This window comes from Macrotis lagotis, chromosome X (genome assembly GCF_037893015.1).
Source record: "Macrotis lagotis isolate mMagLag1 chromosome X, bilby.v1.9.chrom.fasta, whole genome shotgun sequence".
Taxonomy (NCBI): domain Eukaryota; kingdom Metazoa; phylum Chordata; class Mammalia; order Peramelemorphia; family Peramelidae; genus Macrotis; species Macrotis lagotis.
The window spans coordinates 245590677-245602277 of NC_133666.1; the positions used below are offsets into that span (position 1 = coordinate 245590677).

Genomic DNA, 11601 nt, shown 5'->3' on the forward strand with positions numbered 1-11601 from the left:
TTTTGAAACATCCTGTGAAATTAAAAAAAATTATGTAAGAATGATTTCTCACCTAGAATAGTGCTGAAAAAGGTTTTGAGAAATAATGTTTATTTTCCCTTCACTTCTGAAAACCATGAGGTCAAAGATCCTTTAATAGAGTGAGAAAAGGAACATATTGTTTCACTTCATATTTCTCACCATTTGTGTTTATATGAAATCAAAATAATTCAAATTCCCATGCTAAATTATATAAACTGCTCAGTTTTTCTTGGTATAAATTAATCTGGGTAAAAACATGTTAAAAATCAGGCTAAAGACAAGCAAATACCAATAAAAAATAAAAAGATATGACTCAGAGCATTAGTATTACCTTGTTCAAACTTAATATTGTTATTAGCATTGCTTTAAAAAGTCAGAATAGTTGATAAATTTTATGGCTGGTTTGGACTTGAGGGTTCTTTTTCCATTTATTTGTTTAACTTATTTGCAGAACGAAAAAGATCTATTACAAGCTCATGGGCTGTCTGAATTTGTGAACTACAATTCTTTTATTGTGTTTAAAGTAAAACTACAGTTTATCCTGATTACAACTTGGAATAATTTTTTTGATAGTTCTCTTCTTTGAGCATACTTCTAAATCTGATCATTATGTAATGATATCAATTTATTCAAGTGAGTGAAAAAGATAATCACATATCATTTATCTTAATTTCCACAACAAAAGAAGAAATGATATTAAGCAAACACATATTTTGGTTTCCTCCTGCAATAAGTTAGATAATATCTGACAAAAGGATATGAAAGGATATGATACAGGCATAGAGGCATGGTGTTGCCAGATAATCAAGTTCAATCAATAACATTTACCCTTTTCTTTCCTAATGTTGCTCCAATGGATATAAAATCTCCTTGTAATAAAGTTTTCCCTAATATCAGAGTTGTGTGGAATTAATAAATATTAAGATCACATTACAGATTGTGATGTGAGATACTTTGGTCCCTTAGAGGATAATGAATCAAGCATCAGTGATCAATTGTATCATGAGAGGTCACAGAATCAGAGATGGAAGTTATCTCAGAGGTTATTTATCACCACATAAGAAAACTCTCTCTAAACATACCCATGTTTCATTCAGCCTTTACTTGAAGAACTCCAATGAGAGAGAATCCCTTTGACTTTTAAGGTAGCTCAGTCTACTTTGGGATACTTCTAATTTTTAGAAGTTTCTCTTTATATCAAGTTTAAATAATTCTCTTTGTAAATTCTTCAGATCGCACCTAGTAGAACTCTAATCCCTCTTCTTTCAAATCTGAAGACAGCTATCCTGTCCTTTCCTCTTGACATTTCCACAACATATTTCTAAACCAAATATGCCCTGCTCCTTCAACCCCTCCTCATATGGTATGAATATAAGGTCCATCACCATTATGATTGCCTTCCTCTTGATCTTTAGCTTATCAGTATCTTCTCTAGAATATGGTACCCAGAACAGAATACCATACATTAGTGGTGATATGACTTGGGTAGGCTGTAGCACGATTATTCTCCTGGACTATAATACTATACTCCTTCTTTTTTCATAGACACTAGGCTTTCAACTGCAGCTTTGGATTATATTCTTTTTTTTTAGTTGCCAAAAGTACATTAGTTTACATTATACTTACAGTAGAATAGTTGGAGCAATTCATAGATTCATTGACATTACAATTGTGCTTGTCTCTCCACAGCTTCTTCAACAAAGACTATTTTCACCTTTATCTTTTCCAATTTGGTGGGTATGCAGTGAAACTTCAGAGTTGTTTTAATGTTTGTACTTATTAATGATTTGGAACATTTTTCATATAATTATGCAAAAGTGTATTCTTTGGAAAACTTGCTATCATTTGACCACTTTATTTAAAGAATGTCAAGTATTTTTATAAAAAGATTTATACATATATCAGAATTGTTTGAAAGATATTTGATACAATAATTTTTTTCATTTAAGTTTCTTTTATCTGTAGTAATTTTGTTTTTGAAAATACTTTAAAATTTTAGGTAATGAAAATTATCTATATTTTATCTATCCTTTGGTTAAGTTTCTTCCCTATCCATAGATTTGACAGGTTCCTTCCTTCAATTCTCCTTTACTTAAAATAAGTGACCTTTTATATTTTAGAATTTAGGTCCTGTATCCATTTATATACATTGTAGTATGTGCTATAAGATGTTGGTCTAAATCTGTTTTTTTGTCAAATGGTTTTCCTGCATGTTCAGGAATTTTTGTTGAAAAGGGAGTTTTCCCAGTAGCTTTTTATTGGATTTAACAAATAAATTATATTTCTGGTTCTTACTTATCTAGTGTTCTCTCTCCCTCTCCAAACCCTTTCCCATGATCCTTTTCAATTGAATTGTGGTCTAGCCTTTCTTCCTTTATTTTGAACTTGTAAAGTTGATTTTTTGAACCCAAATAGAATATCTCATTAGCTTTGGTCTAATAGACTAAGAGTGTAGGCAGTCTAACCTGTCAAGTTTTTTTCTTTTGATCCTTCACTATCCAGTGTCATCTGTCCTTGTGACATCTGCAAATTTAATAAGCTTGTCTTTAATCAAATGATAAAATGATTAAAAGTACAGCACTAAATCACCAGAGACTTACTTCCACATTGACATTGAATAATTAATGACTACTCTTTGGATCTAGCTATTAATCCAATTTCAAAACCACTTAATATCATCTAGCTCAAGGGTCAGTAAATTAAAAACTGAGAGACAAATCCAGCTCGCTATATGTTCTTGTATGCAACCTTATTAAAAATAATATAAAAAGCACTCTTAGCTCATGAGTAATATAAAAACAGTGGATTGGATTTAGTCCACAAGTCATAAATAGCTTGCTAACCCTGATCTAACCTACATGTTTCCATGTTTACCACAAGAATGGCATAGGATCATTTGTCAAATTCTTAGCTAAAATCTAGATAAAACATGTTTATAATAGTCCCTTGATCTACCAGTTTAGTAGCTATGTCAAAAAAAGAAAAGAAGTTAGTCTGGAATGGCATGTTCTTGATGAAGTCACTTTTTGATCATTGCTTCTTTTTATAGATATGGCTTGAGTATTCTTCTAAGGAATTGAGGTTAAGCTTGCTATCCTAATTATTGAACACCATTTTTCCCCTTCTATTTCCCTGTCTTTTTTTGATAATAAAATCTGCATTTACACTTGTTTAGTCACATGGTATTTCTCCCCTCCCTCATGATCTTGGTTCTGTTTTTTTCCTGAAGACAACAGTGGCAAGATCCTTTTAACAAAGTGAGAAAAGAATCAATATTACTTCAGTCTATCCTTTGCACAAATTGTTTTTATTTTAAAATAATTCTAATTAGTTTTAGTTCTTTGTTACTACTTGGGAAAGCAAAACTTGAGGAATATGTTTCTGTTATAAATGGCTCACAAATACTTAGTGCAGAGTGATTAAAATGGTTTTTATTAAGATATCTCAATAAATGACACACCTCTTTCAAGGTGGGAGAGGAGCCAGGAAATCTGAAAATGCTAGGTCTTTTATGCACTTTGAAAGGCTTTGTTCCTGTCCTTTCATGCTAATCATAGGCTAGGGTCACAATCTAATTGATACATTGGTTCCCATACATTTCTCCCTCCCTTGTTCATTATACTAATGAGCAAGAACAGTACCTCCTTCTCCAGGTGTAAGGGACAACAATAGCAGACTCCCATTCAACCTTTGAAAAGATATTTAACTTTTTCCCTTTATCTTAACTCTCTTCTTCCTGTAAACAGGTTGGCATCTCTTAAGTTTCCACAAAGACCAGACATCCTGATTTTTGTAATGTATTATCCTCACAGTCATCTGTGAGATTCTGGAAATACCCTTTCTTATCCTCATGAAAGCAAAACACTTGATTCTTTCCCACAATTTCCCTCTTTTTCCTTTTTATCAATTTTGCTTTCTACATCTTCCTAATAATTCCTCCTTCTTATTATATATCCTTATTATATATATATATATATTATATTATTATATTATATATCCTTATTATTGACATGACTACTGACTTTTTCTATTAAGGTCTTACTTTCTCATTATCAGGCATGGACCCATCCTATTTTCCAGGTTTACCAACTTTTTGATGTTCCTGTTTATTACTTTACCACTTGCCTATTGTCATCTATCTTTAGGCAGCAACATGATAGATTCAATTTACCACAAACTCCTCCTTCTCCAATCAACAGATAGTTTAATACAACTCTATGTTGAATAACTCTCTCTTGTTTGCATGACTTAGCCAGTCAGCAAATGCAAGACACCCTAGTTGCCTAATTGGTAATTATTTCTGCTACAGTTTAGAATCTAACCAGGATGCAAATTGGGGTTCCATAGCCCTAACTCCCATCCTGTGCCCAGGTAGTAGACCCATAAGTCTAGATAACTCCCTGACCAACCATTGGAAGATGGGTATGTGCAGCAATTTTCTTTACCATAATGGATCCTGACAAGGGATCCAGGTACCATCATTATGTCTCACATGAGTCTCAGTCCACCTATCTCTTTAAGTTGTAAAGTCCAGAATATGTGTGCCCTGCTTCTGGACATAAGTCCACAGACATTTGCTACTCCCCAGGAAAATATCCTGGCTAGATTGGTATAAACAATAGTCACCCTGAACTGACTTAGTCATGCCACTGGTGTTTTTCTCCTCTGGACCAGGATCCTGCTCCACAGTGTACCTCTGATGAGGAACTGAGAATCTAGGCTGGACCCAGGGCGACTGGCATTAAGGCCAACTTCTGTGGACTACCGCAAGTCCAACAGTTAGCCACACCAAAAGACTGGGCAATGATTCTGTCAGCTAGATTCTCCTACCATTACTAATACCCTGTTGTCTAAATCAGAGATAGGACTTTCCCTAGATAGGACATAAAGACTCATGTAGGATATAATTATAACACCCAATAATCTCCATCCTTTTCTCTCAGTGGAGAATATCTTAGCCCTGCCTCTCCTCCTCCTTTCCATAAGGAGAGGGGAATAATTAGGGGTGTCACACCTACAGAATCAAGGGGAAGTTACAGGTACAGACCCCCTGACTAAACAATGTCCACATAGGTGAGATATGGTAGAATGGTGGAGATGAACTAGTTTAGTGTCTCTCCTCTCTTTTCTTGTCCCCTGGAGACATCCAATGTCCTTCTGAATCTTCTGAATTGGTTCCAAGAAATCCTCTCCAACTCAAGTGACTTGTTGAGATCTTGTCTTCTGGTAAAAAAAAACAACTGCTTAACATTTTACTCAGATAAAAACATATGTTTTCATCACAAGACAATGAGTTCTGGAGCTCATTACATTTTACATTTTCTTTACTGTCATATTAACATATACTTCACTTTTAATATAATAAACTTCCATAAGTGTTTTACTATATGAGTAAACTCCATTGAGAATTACATTAACTTGAGCTTGTAGATTCAATTTCTTAAACTTTTCTCATTACAATGACTCAATGTCTTTAACCAAAATGGATTTTTTCTTAAAATATTCGCAAATATACCATAGATCTTCCTTTTTCTGATCTACTTCTCTGATTTTCCCTAAACTAGACCTTGAAACTATTGAAACTGTAATTATCCTAAAATTATCCTAAAAATTTCCCATTCTTCTTTTTATTAAATATCCCCTCTAACATAAAAACTATGGCAACTTAATTCCTATCTTAACATGTAGTTGATAGCAGGTGTCAGAGTCACACACCTAATCTATCTGGCTATTAAATCCAATTCACCTAAAACGTCTTTCTGGTTTGCTTAGTTACTATGAAGATCCAGGACATCAAAGGAAAATTCCTTTATAGATATAATTATTGAATGTCAGTGTCCAGGCAGAGGTCATGTGGGTAGTCAAATGTCTTAAGCCAGATTTATTCTTCCAGGTGAGACATTATCCAAATGTCATTTTGAGGAAATAAAATTCAAAGGATCAAAGCTCGGGCCTCACTGAAAAGTTGTTCCTTTGACTGTACATCCCTGTAACCCGACATCTTCAGCCCACTGGCTTCCTTGGCTCCAAGAACAAGATTGACCTAGTTCCTTTTTGGGGACCATTCTGGTATCTGACATAAAAAGAAAAAATTGATTAAAAGTCGCATGATCTAAAATAGTTGTTTTACCTAATTAGAATTTCCAGTGTGTCCAATTCACTAAATTCCAATTACAACCTTAATAGGGTTCTAATTAATGAAACCCCTACCTAAAGCTCTGAGTCTCTTTCCTGGGTCCTTCCTAAAAACAGCAATTCTAACTATGGTTGACCCTACATGCCTCATCTCCTATCTCCCTCTCACTCTAGGCCTCTGATCTTCAGATTCACATCCCTTTGTCTGAAATCATATCTACTCTATCTCTATATAACAGATTCCCCTTGGCTAGAGAACCCTCCTTCTGGCCTGTTGTATTTAACAATATTTAACAAGCAAGTACCTCCTTTGGCCAGGAGATTGCCTACCATCTTCCAAATTCTCACATAACAATTAAGCTCATATAACATAGGTGCTTTTACTTAAAAGCAAACAACCACAGCTTTGGAATATTTTGTGTGTGTGTGTGTGTGTGTGTGTGTGTATCTATATCTATGTCTATAAAATCTCCAAACCATTCCCAATTCACATATATAGCTAGAAACTTCTATATATAAACTTGTATTGGATGGCTACTAGCCATCCTTAACATACAAATTATTATTATTTTTTGTTTGTTTTTTGCAAGGCAATGAATGGGGTTAACACAGCTAGGTAATTAAGTGTCTGAAGTCATATTTGAACTCAGGTCCTTCTGACTTCAGGATCAGTGCTATTATCCATTGTGTCACCTAGATGCCCCCTAACATACAAATTTTACTTTCAGAATTCTTTAAAACCACTAGAACATGTTAGGTGAATTCACAGATCTATCCCAAAAGGGGTCATATTTTTTGATATTTCCCTTTATTACCCCTTCAAAGCAATAGTATTTAAATGGCTTATATATTCATAAGAGATAGTCAAATATTGGAATGATAATCTCTTTGCAGATACAAAAGAATATCACATAACTGATAAATACATCTTACTCATCAATAAGTTACCTTATTGGGACCACACAACTATTTGTTCAGTCACCAGTTAGAGCCCCCCACCCCCACATAAGCTGTTACTGAGAGAAGTTCACATTCTTGACTTCTTTAAAATTAAACATACATTATTAATTTACATTAAACATAAGATTCTTATTTAAACATCTCATTCCCCCTAGAACAAGAGCAAAATGAATATCCCATTATCTTTACACTTTCTTCTTCCAGATCTCCACCCAGATCCTCTCAGAATCCAATCTCATACATTTAAAATCCCAATGCAGGGGTGGCTAAGTGGTGTAGTGGATAACGCACTGGCCTTGGAGTCAGGAGTACTACCTGAATTCAAATCCGGTCTCAGACACTTAATAATTACCTAGCTGTGTGGCCTTGGGCAAGCCACTTAACCCCATTTGCCTTGAAAAAAACCTAAAAAACAAAACAAAACAAAACCAATGCAATTCTTATGCTATAAATGCTAGGCACTGTTAATACATTTTCTTATTTTCAAATAACAGATGTTAAGTAGATTTTACTGTTACACACACACACACACACACACACACACACACACACACCAGACATATATATGTACACACACACATATATATATATATATATATTCCCTTCCACAAACATGTGATAAAACAAAATTATTACAAACTTTCTTCACCAACAAAAGATCTTGTGAGATTGACAATATATTATCAATATCACTTTAACATCACAAATCAGAATACAAAATTTATCCCTGATAACATATACATTTTTCCTCTTAGTAACACAATACCACTGTCCTTTAACTCAAAGGTATTCCAAGAGTTTTTAAAATTCCAAACCAATTTAACAATCTAGTTTATTTAATTCCTCCCATTCTGTACATATTTATCAGAATGCAACAACACCAATTCCCCTCTTTTAAAATCCTCAGAGTGCTTCCCAAAACTTTCTAGTTTAGAAAGTGGTCAAACTTAAAAAAATGGAGAGGGAGTCAGCACTTTTAGGCCATGTGGTCAGAGACATTCATTAAACATGATTTCCTTTCAATAAATGTGTCTCCCATTCCTAGGATTTTGTATTTTCTTCCTTTCCCAATTACATATCACACCTGTGAAGGTGTCTCTTTCCCTTTAAGGCTAAGTTTCCTGCCCCCCTCCCCCCAATCAAATTCGGAGTTAAAGTAGAAATCATCCCTCCTATAACTTCTCAGTCTTACTCATCTCCCTTCAAATTCTCTCCTTTTTTAAAATTCTCCTAGTTTTCTCTTTAAGGGCCTCCCCCCCCCTCTCCAGCTCCATCCACCAGCACCACTCCTGCTTAGTGAGGGAAGGGCTGATCTCCATGAGGGGGACACTGCAGACTTCAGATCTTCCTTCCTCCTCCTAACCTTCCGAAATTCCTCAGCCCAACCTCCAGTTCCCCCATGGTTTCAAATAGTTGAGTTCCCCGACCCAGAAATAACTAACCCAGACCACTTACACAAGTCAAAACACACACGAAATACCACACACACGAAATACCCTCTCTCCCTGGCGGGACCATACTCCCACTGGATCCAGTTGATGACTTCTCTTTCTGCCTTCCAACTACCAGCTACTGGCTCCCGGCTACAGGCCACAAGGCTCCCTGGCCTCTTGTATTCAGCTTGAAACCTTCCCCTTGGTGGACTTTGGATTTGGGGAAACTTCCTGAGAGGGACTCCAAATCTCCCTTCCTCTCTTTGGGGCATCCTATTATCCTCTGGCCTCTCCTTCTTTGGAGGACTTCTCAGCCAGTCCAGGGTCATTCTGGCCACCAACTCACCACCCTAGAAACTGCTCCTTACCATGGGTTTACCCCGCCCCGACATTTTAATCACTCTCAGCTCCAAACCCGGGTCAATCTTCCCAGGAATCTCTGAAATATTTCCCCATGCAAGGAACACCAAGAAAGTGGGCATGAAATCAAGCCATTTGTGCACATTGTTTTCTTGTACTCTTCCTGGAAAATACCAGGAAAAGAGATTTACATTATAATATCCTAAATAAACCCCCAAATTATTATAAATGACTTGTAAATATTTAGTCCAGAATGATTAAAATGGTCTATTAAGATATTTCAATAATTGGCACATCTGTCTCAAGGTGGGAGAGGAGCCAGGAAATCCCAAAATGCTGTCTTTTATGTACTTTGAAAGGCCTTCTTCCTGCCCCTTCATGCCAATCATAGGTTGGGTTCGCAATCTAATTGATACATTGGTCTCCATACATTTTCCCCCTCCCTGCTCATTATACTAATGAGCAAGAACAGTTAGAGCCCCTCCTTCTCCAGGGGCAAGGGACAATAGCACAGACTCCCATTCAACCTATGCAAAGGTATTTAACCTTTTCCTTTTGTCTTAACTCTCTCCTTCTTGTAAACAGGTTGCCATCTCTTAAGTTTCCACAAAAAATCAGACATCCTGGTTTTTGTACTATATTATCCTCACAGACATCTGAGATTGTGGCAATAACCTTTCTCGCCCTCATGAAAGCAAAACACTTCTTTCCCAGTTTCCTTTGGTCTTGTGCCTTAAGCTCATTGAAGGCAGTTAGGCACTCTTTTATTACCTAAATATTAACCTTGGGTACCAACTTCCTATGAGGCATATTTTGGTAGGGGAATGTTTTACCTGGTCCTTACCTAGCTTCTGACATCAATTATCCTCATCCTACCAACTCCAAACACTGGTCCTACTTGACCATTTATTCCCCAAATAACTTTTTATTTGCTATATTTTCCTTCCTCTTCCTAGGTTCAGCCTATTCTAATTATTAGACACTGACAATTCTAACAGCACTGTGTAATGTTAATTCTCCTTTCTCCTCAATAGTTATTTCATTCTTGAGCTTTTTCTCCTGCTTTGACTGTCTACACTTATAAACGTTTAGGTCATGAGTTTCCATTTTACTCAGATAGGAGTTAGTTTCAAAGGAACTCAGTTCCTCATGACTCCAAGGCTAGTGCTCTTTCCACCATCCCGTGAAATGACTTAAATGAAAAGGCTGCAAGAACTGAGTATTGATTGAAAGATATGTATTGCTTAGTGTTTTCTCAGTGTGACCTTCCCCTACCATCCAACATCCAGATTTCCCTCTGCCTTTTCATATTCATTTTCTCATTTTCACATTGATTTATCTGGAGAGTGAAGGGATATTCCCCAAGCTCCTTTATCTTCTCTTTTATATCAGTCATTTGGTCATGTCCCAAATAGAAACACAGGAACTCTCTAGGACAGTAATTGAAAAATTCTGTCTGTTCTCTATATTTGATGTTTTTTTTTTTTGTTCTGATTATTCCTTTGGAGAGCTCCTGTGGTGAACTGCTTGTGGAGCTCCATCTCTGGAGCTGAGCTTCAGAGGCTTATTATTATCTTCTCATCTCTGGGAGGTCAAAAAGACCCGAGTTCAATATAGCCATATATACTTTCCAGCTGTGTGATCTTGGGCAAGTCATGTAACATTTGTTTACCTATTTCTTCATCTATAAAATGGAGATAAGCACATCTACCTTTCAGAGTAGTTGAAAAGATCAAATGGGATATCTGGAAAGTATGTTACAAATCTTAAAGCTCTATATAAATGCTGGTTATTCTTAATATCTTGATCTTGCTAAATCTCTCCTTGGGTCTTGATTTCTTAAGTCTTCTTAATTTCTTAATTTAAATCAATAGCTACCCTTCAACCCTAGTTGATCTCCTTCAACTCAAATCCTAAAACTCCTAAAAATCAGTTGCTGGTCTTTATTCCTAACTGTAAAACACTCAATCTTTCACAATTTCTTCATTAGCTCAAGTCCTCTCTTTGTTCTTTCTCCTACATGATATTCTCATGGCTTATGGGTGACGCTACCTCTATAAAAGCTAGGCCTTTTTTTTGGGTGGGGTGACTTTTTCTTCAGACACTACTTAAATATCTAACATCTCACAATTCCCAGTTTGTGCCAAGAACTCTCCTCACTGCTCCTCTCCTACTTTGGGCTTCCTGGGAAAGTCTTTGCAGATGTGTAGGCTTTTCTCCTGGGGAATCAAGCATGAGTGAGTGGGTAGTCCCTCTTAGTTTTGGTTCTGTGTCTATTCTCTGCTTTAAAGGCCAATTCCAAGCAGTAGCTCAGGTGAAAACCAGCACATTATTCAAACAATTTCAAGGGTGTTGCTAATGGTGTTATCTTTCACCTGGTATAAGGAGAGACTATCTCCTTGAAGGTAAGGACTGTTTCATTCCTTTTATCAGCTGCTGACAAAGAAGATCCAGGAAAATGCCCCTAAGTAACATTCATACAAATGAATTCACAGATCCCTAGAATACCAATAGATAGAGGGTAAGGGTACTTAAAACAATGCCAAACTGTTGGATTTTTCAAAGTTACAGAGATTTCATTGCAGCTAAAATCTCTGGAAATAATGATGTAACAAAAATGAAACCAAAAACAAACCAAAATAGAATGTTAAATGTCGACAGAATCATGGTTTGTACACTTGGAAATAATGAC

At 36.0% G+C, this 11601-nt stretch overlaps 1 protein-coding gene across 1 annotated transcript in view; it reads left to right on the forward strand.

Annotated features, from left to right (window-relative positions):
- Positions 1 to 1878, forward strand: part of ANKDD1B (ankyrin repeat and death domain containing 1B) — an 83693-nt gene extending 81815 nt beyond the window's left edge. Inside the window, exon 16 of the mRNA XM_074208747.1 lies at positions 1711 to 1878. The gene's annotated coding sequence lies outside the window, so the exon portion shown is untranslated. The remainder of the gene's footprint in view (positions 1 to 1710) is intronic.
- Positions 1879 to 11601: the final 9723 nt, after the last annotated feature.